Source organism: Gossypium hirsutum, chromosome A08 (assembly GCF_007990345.1).
Source record: "Gossypium hirsutum isolate 1008001.06 chromosome A08, Gossypium_hirsutum_v2.1, whole genome shotgun sequence".
Classification (NCBI taxonomy): domain Eukaryota; kingdom Viridiplantae; phylum Streptophyta; class Magnoliopsida; order Malvales; family Malvaceae; genus Gossypium; species Gossypium hirsutum.
In genome coordinates, this window is record NC_053431.1 from 41937387 (window position 1) to 41947449 (window position 10063).

The window sequence follows — 10063 nt, forward strand, 5'->3', positions numbered from 1 at the left end:
GAGGTCTATTATATGATTGCATGATTGTGTGAAAATTTTGTGAAGAAATTTTATGCATAAAGTGCTCAATTTGAAGTTAGGGACTAAATTGAATAAGTTGCAAAACTTACATTCTAGAAGTTTCTAGTATGAAATTGCTTTGAAATATTAATTAGGAGTCTTAAATAGCAATTTTACCAATTTATAAGTGATGGAAAAAAATTGGACATGGATAGAATTTTTGAAAGTTTAGTAAGGAAGGGCATTTTGGGCATTTGGTAATTAAAAGAAATAAAAAGGGAAAATAAAGCCAAAATTGACTCATCTTTTTCATGGAGGCCGAAACTAGCATGGGGGAAGCCATGGCTAGGGTTTTCAAGCTTTCCAAGCTCAATAGGAAATCCGTTCTAACCCCGTTTTTCAAGTTCTTTACGTTTTTGGAATCCCGGTAATTTGATTAAGCTTATTCTGGCAATAATTTAAGGTAGGGTTCATATTTGGAAAAATACCCATAGGTGAAATGTATTTATTTTTCTATTTTATGATAGAATATGAGGTTTTAAATTATGTTAGACAACTTGTGCTACTCGGTTTTGAGTGAAAACGAGTAAAAGGGCTTAATCGGTAAAAATACCTAATAGTCATAAGTATATGTTAGAGTGAGAATTTGATGTTGCCATAGAAGGGAAAAGTGATCAGCGTGTCATAAAACATAAGAATAAGGGATGAAGTTTAATTCCTGAGCCTAGGGGTAAAAGTGTAAATATGCAAAAGTTTAGGGGCAAAATTGTAATTTTTCCAAAGTTTGAGTTAAGGACTGTTTTGAATAGTACATTAATTAAATAGGTAAAATATGATGTTTTAGATCCCGAAAAATGAGATTTGAACCTAGAATGAGAGAAAAATCAAAAATTGAGAAAGTTGGTAAAATGGCCGTTTTAGTATCGAGGTAAGTTCATATGTATAATAAGCATTAATTTATGCATGTTTCAATGTAAAATTGATATATTTATTATGATTTCCGAGATGTTGAAAGTATGTAAGTTGGTATGATAATAATACAGCAATAATGTTGTAATTTATATTTGAAAGTTAAATTTAGTGAATTAATTGAATTATGTTAAATTAAATGATTATGGTGCCAGGTTTATGAATTGATTTAAAAATATGTCTATGGTACATGAAGTGCATTTAATTATCATACATAAATGTGATTTCTATAATTATGGATATTATGGGAAATTGTAAGTTCATTGATTTTTAATAAGGCAATGTGTAATTTAATGTTTTACCTCGATATTAAATGAGATGTAAGTTTATATGTAAGTAATACATCAATATTACTTGTATTATGATATTTTATAATAATATTGGAAATATGTTTGTGGATAATTACTTGATTGGTGAAATTATTGGAAAAGAGAGAGAAATCCCGGTTGAACCTTCGGAAAGATTGGATGATACAGATAGTATGTAGCTAGGTCACATGTATGGGGCTGAGTGCACATCATGTGTACAAGAGAGCTACAAGACATTATGATGTAGCTAGGTCGCATGGGTGATACTATGTGTACACCATGTAGACAAGAGAGCTACGGGATATATGTAGCTAGGTCGAATGTGTGGTTCCAGGTGAAGGACACCATGTAGACAAAAGAGCTACGAGATAAATTGGCTAGGTCACATGGGTGGTACTGAGTGTTCACCATGTGTACAAGAGAGCCGAACTATATGATGGGTGGAGCTATGTGTTGAAACCACAAAGTATCGAGGATTGATCCGAAGTGTTCAACGGGAGACTCTCTATGTATTGCTTTGTGAGTTTTGTGATGAATAAGTGCAGGAACTTGGTTATGTGAATGATGTGTTGATTAAGTGACCAGGATGTGGTAAGGTTATAAACAAGTAAGTTATACATGAGGATGATTTTATGGTGACCTTGTGATCATGGGCCTATACTTGTGATGTATGAAATGTGGTGAAAATGATTTGTGATATGTATGTTAAAATGAGGTTAATACAAAGAAAGTGTGAAAGAGTGAATTAGCAATAAAATTGTTTTAGACAGTAGCAGTGACGTGATTTTGAAAAATCACCAAAAATAGTAGCAATTGAATCAGAGACTGAATGAGATATAAAATTAAATATTAATGAGTCTATTTTCATATAAAAGAAACAGAGCAAGAAAAGGAGTTCTATATTTTGAGATATTTATGTTTTTGCGAGACTGGTTTAGAATGATTACGTGATCCCCTATTCTGACTTTGGAAAATCACAACAATTTGGATAAAAATAATTAGTGGCTTAAACTTATATTAAAATCCCTAATGAGTATATTTTCAAGATAAATCAACAAGAACATTATCCGAATTCTGTACTATGAGATAATTAATTTTTAGTGAAGAGAGGTCAGAACTGTCAGAAAGTGAAGTAGGGGAAATTTTAATGAATAAACTGTACTAATTGGCTAAACCAAAAATTATGAAAATTTTATGGTGGAAAGATATGTGAGTCTAGTTTCAGGGGAAATTTATGGATCTTAATTTGGATCTCTGTAGCTTGAATTATAAATAAGTAAGTGACTATGACTCGTGTGGTCAGTTTGATGTGAGCATTTATTAGTAAATTGTGAAATCGTACTTACAAGAATGCTATATACATTAAGGATGTGGAATGGAGAGGAAGAGGAGAAAAATAAATATATGTGGAATACATGGAAACTATGGTATATAAAATATTGATATAATGAAATAAATGATATGTGTTTATAAGAAAACAGAAAGAGAATGAAATGTATCATGACATGTATATATATATGACTAGTCTCAATGTAATGCTTGTTGGGTATGGAGTTCAATTGAAATGTCTTAGGCAAACATGTTATTTTGCGCATCTGAATTGTGGTATTTTATAAATATATGATCTAGTTTTAAATATGAATGTTTGATGATTAAGCTGAAGATATTTGGTAAGATGATAATCTTGGTATAAATGTATAAGTGGTACTATAATAAACAAGGTAAAATGAGTATGAGAGACACATGTATGATGATATACAAATGCTATGTTTGTGGTTTAATTGAGAATATTTAATCATTAAATGAATACCATGTTATATGCTTTTGATTTTGTATAAGTGTGCAAGAGATTAAGGTTGACCAAAGCTTGGAAAATAGCCTAGGTATATTCCACACAGGCAGAGACACGACCATGTGTCTCAGCCGTGTATGGAACACGACTTTGGGACACGCGTGTGTGGAGCCTTAAAGCATGAAATTTTCATGATTTTCATAAGTTCTCGGTTTAGTCCTGAACCCTTTTTAAAGTATGTTTTGGGCTTCGTAGACTCAAATAAGGGACTATGTGTAAGTGAATGAACATTTTGAAATATGAATGAAATTTTATGGCCTGTATTTTAGTTTAAAGTTTGTATGTTTGTCCGGTAACGCCTTGTACCTTATCCCGACCTCGGGTACGGGTAAGGGGTGTTACACCTTTCAAAAAATAGGTTTTACAAATATAAATTTATTGATAGATGCTAAAAGTAACACGTTTTAATCTCATTCTTAATGCATTTTTGGGTGGTTCTTCAATGTTAATGGTAAGTTTTATGCTCCCAATCCTTTAAATTCATGTTTTTATACTTAGGAGAGCATTTGGGAGCAAAAGGAGTGAAAAATGAATGAAAACCGAAAAATCAGAGTGACTTACAGGAGCCACATGGGCTGCCACACAACCATGTGGTAGGCCGTGTCCATTTCACGAATTTGGACCCTAAACTACGAAAAATGCAATTTTAAAGTTTTTTTGGCATTCTAAGACATATATATGACAAAAATAAGAAGATAGGAGAGAGTTATCATAGAATACTTAAGAAAACAACTCAAAAAACACCATTGAAACCGATTTTAAAGTAGATTTCTGTCAAGATTGAAGGCTCTCGGTTGATTCCTCAGGAGATTATCATGAGTTTCTTTATTTCTTTCGGTTATACTGTCTTCAAGGTGTTTTTATTTTCAAGCATGGACTAATTTTCTGAATACCTAGGGGAGATGAACCCTATGATGGATCTTGTCTTTTGATTTTTATTTTGCATAATAAATTTTATGTTTCTTGTTCTCAATTACGTGTGCTTAATTCTTGGTTTAATATTTCTAGATTATTGATCCATGTTTGATGTGCTTAAATTAAATGAAGAATAAACTCTATTTAAGAGTAGATCTAGCATAATTGAGTGGAGTTGCATGTGATCCTAGAAATAGGTCAACATAAATCTATCGAATTAGACTCAAATCTAATGGGGGATCCATAAATCGAGTTAATGCGATAATAGGGGTTGTAATTAGAAAGAAATTTCAATTAATCAACTTAAATTCAGTTGCTCTTACTCTCGAAAGAGATATTAGCATAATCTAGGGATTTTTACGGATCAAGATACTAAGTGAGTAAATTGCGTATTTTAGATTGATAATGACAGATGAAATCTAGGTGAATTCTTTTCTGGGTATTGTAACACCCCTTACCCGTGTCCAACGCCAGAACAGGGTACGAGGCATTGCTAGACTTCAATATAACCAATCATACAAAATCGATTCATAAAATTTCATCCAAATTAAAACATTTCATGTTTCATCATAAAATCCCTAATATGGGCTTACGATGCCCAATACATACTTTGAAAGTGGTTCGAGACCAAACCGAGAACTTTTGAAAGCTTTGAAAAATTTCTTGAAAAATAGGGGCACATGCCTTGAGCACATGGCCATGTGGCCAGTCATGTGGATGAAAGTTAGGCTTTACCAAGCCTTTTTCTGTCCAATACATTTACATACTTATACCAAATTTATCAACACACAACATGGCATTATCATAAACATACAACTTAACCAATAATAGCCAACATCAATGACCTTATACAAAATGAACTATCAAATAGTATAAGCCAACATTTAAAGGCAAATCAATTATGACACATAACAAAATAACCAAGTCTTCTATACATGTCATAATTCTAAATATTGCTTTCAAAATACCAAAAGAGTGTTGATAGTGTGGACGGATCTCCGACGATCTCCGTACCTCGAACTAGCTTGGTGGCACTATAAAACAAGGGAAAAGAGAGGGGAGTAAGCATATAGCTTAATAAGTAGGTATGTAAATAATAATAAAAATTATTAACATGCTTTTATAATTCCACAAAATATGTTTTCAAAGTAATACAATCATAACTACACATTGATCCACTATTTACTCAAGTTCAAAACAAGTTGTCTATTCGAGTCATGGTCACTAGATTATTTATATCTAGAGCTACGGAATCCAAATTAAGATCAACTAATTTTTCAGAAACTAGACTCACATATATTCTTACCATAAAATTTTCATAATTTTTGGTTTAGCCAATAAGTACAGTTTATTCTTTAAAGTCACCCCTGTTTTGTTGTCCAATAGTTCCGACCCCTCTTTACTAAAAATTAATTATCTCCTCGTACAGAATTCAGATGATGTTCTTGTTTGTTTATTTTGAAACTAGACTCATTAGGGATTTTAAGAACATAAATTATAAATTATAATTATTTTTGTACAATTTTTAATTATTTTCCCAAATCAGAATAGGGGATTCCGAAATCATTCTGACTCTGTTGCACAAAAATTCAAATATCTCATAATATGATTTTCTTTTTCTTACATCGTTTCCTTTATATGAAAATAAACTCAATAAGATTTAATTGCATATCTTATTCAACCTCAAATTCTATTTCCACCATTTTTGGTGATTTTTCAAATTCACACAACTACTGCTGTCCAAAACTATTTTATTACTAAATTTCACTCTTTCATGTTTTCTTTGTAGTAATGTTCATTGTAACACTTATTCCATATCAATCTTACCAAATTTCGATCACATATCGAGCACATTGCTCATAAGTCTACACACACGTACCTGCACTGTAACGGCCCCACGCTCGAGACCGTCGCCGGAGTCGAGTATGAGGTGTTACTAAGCTTAATTTAACATATTTAGAACTTTGGATTATTTATTTCTACATTCACAGCTTTTAAGCTACTTGCATCACAGTCACAAGAAAAATCATATCTCGAGTTACGAAACTTGAAATCAAGATCCGTAAATTTTCCCTAAATCTAGACTCATATACCTATCTACTAATTTTTTTCTAGAATTTTTGGTTGGGCCAATTAGTACAGTTTATTAGTTAAAGTTACCCCTGTTTCAGGACTTGACTGGTCTGACCTCTGTTTACTACGAACCACATTTATCTCTGTAAAAAATCCATATGACTATGATGTTTGTTTCTAATGAAACTAGACTCAATAAGGATTCTGAGAATATAAAATACACTACCTAATTATATCTTTACAATTTATGGTGAATTTTTAAAGTTGGAACAGGGGATTCAGAAACTGCTATGACCCTGTTTCACTAAAATTCAAATATCTTGTAACGTATAATTCCTTTACCTGTTTCATTTGTTTCATGTGAAACTAGACATAATAAGCTTCAATTTGATATGTATTCCATCACCAAGTTCAATTTCTATGATTTTTAGTAAATTTTTAAACTCGCATCAGTGTTGCTACAGTATTCTGTTTATGGCAAATTTCATCCCTTTTATGAGTTTTTATGCACTAAGTATCTTAATAATTTTCCTTAACATCAAATATAATCTAAACTAAATATTTTCATAATTTATCATTATCAAGCATTTTCTCAAACATTCCATCACCATACCATAAGATCATTTACACAAAAAAAAGTATATTGCTATACATGCCATACTTAAATTTACAAGCCATTACCAAAAGTCTTCCGGATAGTGTGACTGAGCCTTCGACCTATCCCGACTCCTGAGCTGGCTTGTCCAAAACTACAATGAGTAAGAAGGAGGGAGTAAGCATAAATGCTTAGTAAGTTCATATGCAAATAATAAGTAACATAACAAACAGTCATACCAATCAACATTAGCATGTATCACTAAAACACATATCACATTTTTAATCATTTTTCATCATCTTATTACCTTATCGTGGTTGTATCAATACTCAACCCGAGGGTTAAATACATACCTGTCCAAAATAACCATTTCACATCACTCACCAATACTTCTCTTTACATCTCGAATATTCCTCCATTGAGTAGAACTTTACCCGTTGAACACATCGGAATATAATTCGGATACATGGATAACTTGCACATAAGTGCCATATATGCAATCAAGCAATCATGTAACCCGCCCATAAGCGAACACGGACTCAACTCAACGAGCTCAGGCGTTCGGATCCATAAGTGAACTCGGACTCAACTCAACGAGTTCGGATGCCTAGTTACATCTCACGAACTCGGACTCAACTCAACGAGTTCGGACATTCGCATCCATAAGTGAACTCGGACTCAACTCAACAAGTTCGGATGCTCAATCATCCTAGTGACATGTCACTTGTATCCTAATCTATTCCTAAGGTTCAAACGGGATTTTTCCTCGAACACTTATCCTTGCCGTCTTCCGTAGAATGCCGAAATCAATACTCGGTAACAATTATATTTAACAAGTAGTTCACATAATTTACATATTATTTGAAATTAACCACAAAGCATACATTTCATAATAAAATTCAGCATAACATATAATTAACATCAATAACTTAAAAATAACCATTATGATACATTATTTACACATGAACTTACCTTGGTACCAAAATACAAAGATTTTGCAATTTAGTCCACAATCTTTTCTTTTCCTCGATTGAGGTCGATTCCACGTCTTTCTTGATCTAAAATAACACATTTAGCTTATTTAATACTCACATTATCAAATTAATCCTTAACTCAAATTTTGGCAAAATTACAATTTTACCCCTAAACTTTTGCATATTTACATTTTTGCCCCTAAGCTCGGGATTAAAATCTATTCCTTATTCTTATGTTTTACAACATGCTGATCACTTTTATCTTCTATGGCAACATCAAATTCTCACTCTAACATGTACTTGTGACTATTAGGTATTTTTACCGATTAAGCCCTTTTACTCGTTTTTGCTTAAAATCGAGTAGTACAAGTTGTCTAACACAATTTAAAACTTCATATTCTATCATAAAACATCAAAATACACAAATTTCACCTATGGGTATTTTTCCAAATATAAACCCTAGGTTAAATTATTGCTAACATAAGCTTTATCGAGTTACCGGGATCTCAAAATCGTAAAAATCATTAAAAACGGGGCTTGGAATCACTTACTATGGAGCTTGGAAGCTTGAAAAAAACCCTAGCTATGGAGAACCCTTGAAATTTCGGCCTAATGAAGAAGATGGACAAAAATTGGCTTTTAATTTTATTTTTAATTCATTTTAATAACTAAATGACCAAAATACCCTTACTACTAAAGTTTCCAAAAATTCCTTTCATGTCCTAATTTTGTCCATTAACTTAAAATTGGTCAAATTGCTATTTAAGACCTCCTCATTAATATTCCAAAACAATTTCATACTAAAAACTTCTAGAATGCAAGTTTTGCAACTTATTCGATTTAGTCCCTACTTTCAATTTAAGCACTTTAGGCATAGAATTTCATCACGAAATTTTCACACAATCATGCAATCATATCATAAACCTAAAAATAATTATAAAATAATTATTTCTATCTCGGATTTATGGTCACGAAACCACTATTCCGATTAGGCCCTAATTCGGGATATTACATGCACTTATTCATCACATAGTCATGTTCAATTACACTTAGTCATTTCCTATTGAACACATCGGAATAATAACGTATACTCGGTGGCCTGCACCTAGTACCACCCTTGTAGTCAAAGCTACCTTCTTCACAAAGTGGCCTTCACATAGTACCACACTTGTGACCAAAGCTATCTTTCTTCACAAAGTGGCCTTCACATAGTACCACACTTGAGTCACTGGTGACATGTCACTTATATCCTATTCTATTCCTAATGTTCAACTGTGAAATTTCTCATTTTTTGATACTTGTTAATTTCATTCAATGTTCAGCCATATTTCATAAAACATAATAAAATGTGATAACGTAAGTAAAAACGATGCATTATTTACATACAAACTTACCTCGGCACAAAATATGACGAATTTGCAATTTAGTCCACAACCTTTTCTTTTCCCCGATCAAGGTCAAATCCTAGTCTTTCTTGATCTATAATAACACTTTTAACTCATTTAATACTTACATTATTCAATTTAGTCCAAAAATCATAATATGATAAAATTACATTTTTGCCCTTAAAGTTCACATATTTACAATTTTGCCCCTAGGCTCGTAAGATGAAAAGCACTTATTTTTCTCAAATCCTAAGCCTAGCTGATTCATATTCCCTCTTATCGCATTTTTTACTAAATCACATTTTCTACACATAATTTTACTACTTTTACAAATAGGTCATTTTATACAATTTCATCAAAAATCACTTAGTAAAAGTTGTTTATCACACCCCAAACTTTCGTATTCTTTCATAAAACATCAAAAAACATGCATTTCATCCATGGGTAAATTTTTAAACACAAACCCTAGCTCAAAAATAATGGTGGAAATAGCTAAATTGAGTTACGAGGATCTAAAAAATGTAAAGAACATTAAAAACGAGGCTAAAATGGACTCACAATCGAGCTTGGAAGCTTGAAAAATCCTAGTTATGTCTTCCTCATGTGAAATTCAGCCAAGGGATTGAAGATGGACAAAAATTGGCTTTTTATTTATTTTTAATTCATTTGAATTACCAAATGACCAAATTACTCTTAATGAAAAACTTTAGAAATATGCCAAACCATGTCCATTTTTGTCCACCAACTTAACCAATAGTCTAATTACCATTTATAGACCTCCAATATAAAATTTCATAACAATTGGAAACTTCTAACATATAGAACTCAACTTTTTCACTTTTTACAATTTAGTCCTTTTGACTAAATTGAGTGCCCAAACGTCGAAATTTTTGAATGAAATTTTCACAAAATCATTCTGCGAAATTTTAGACTATAAAAATATAATAAAAGTGAACTTTACTACGTTGGATTTGTGGTCCCAAAACCACTAT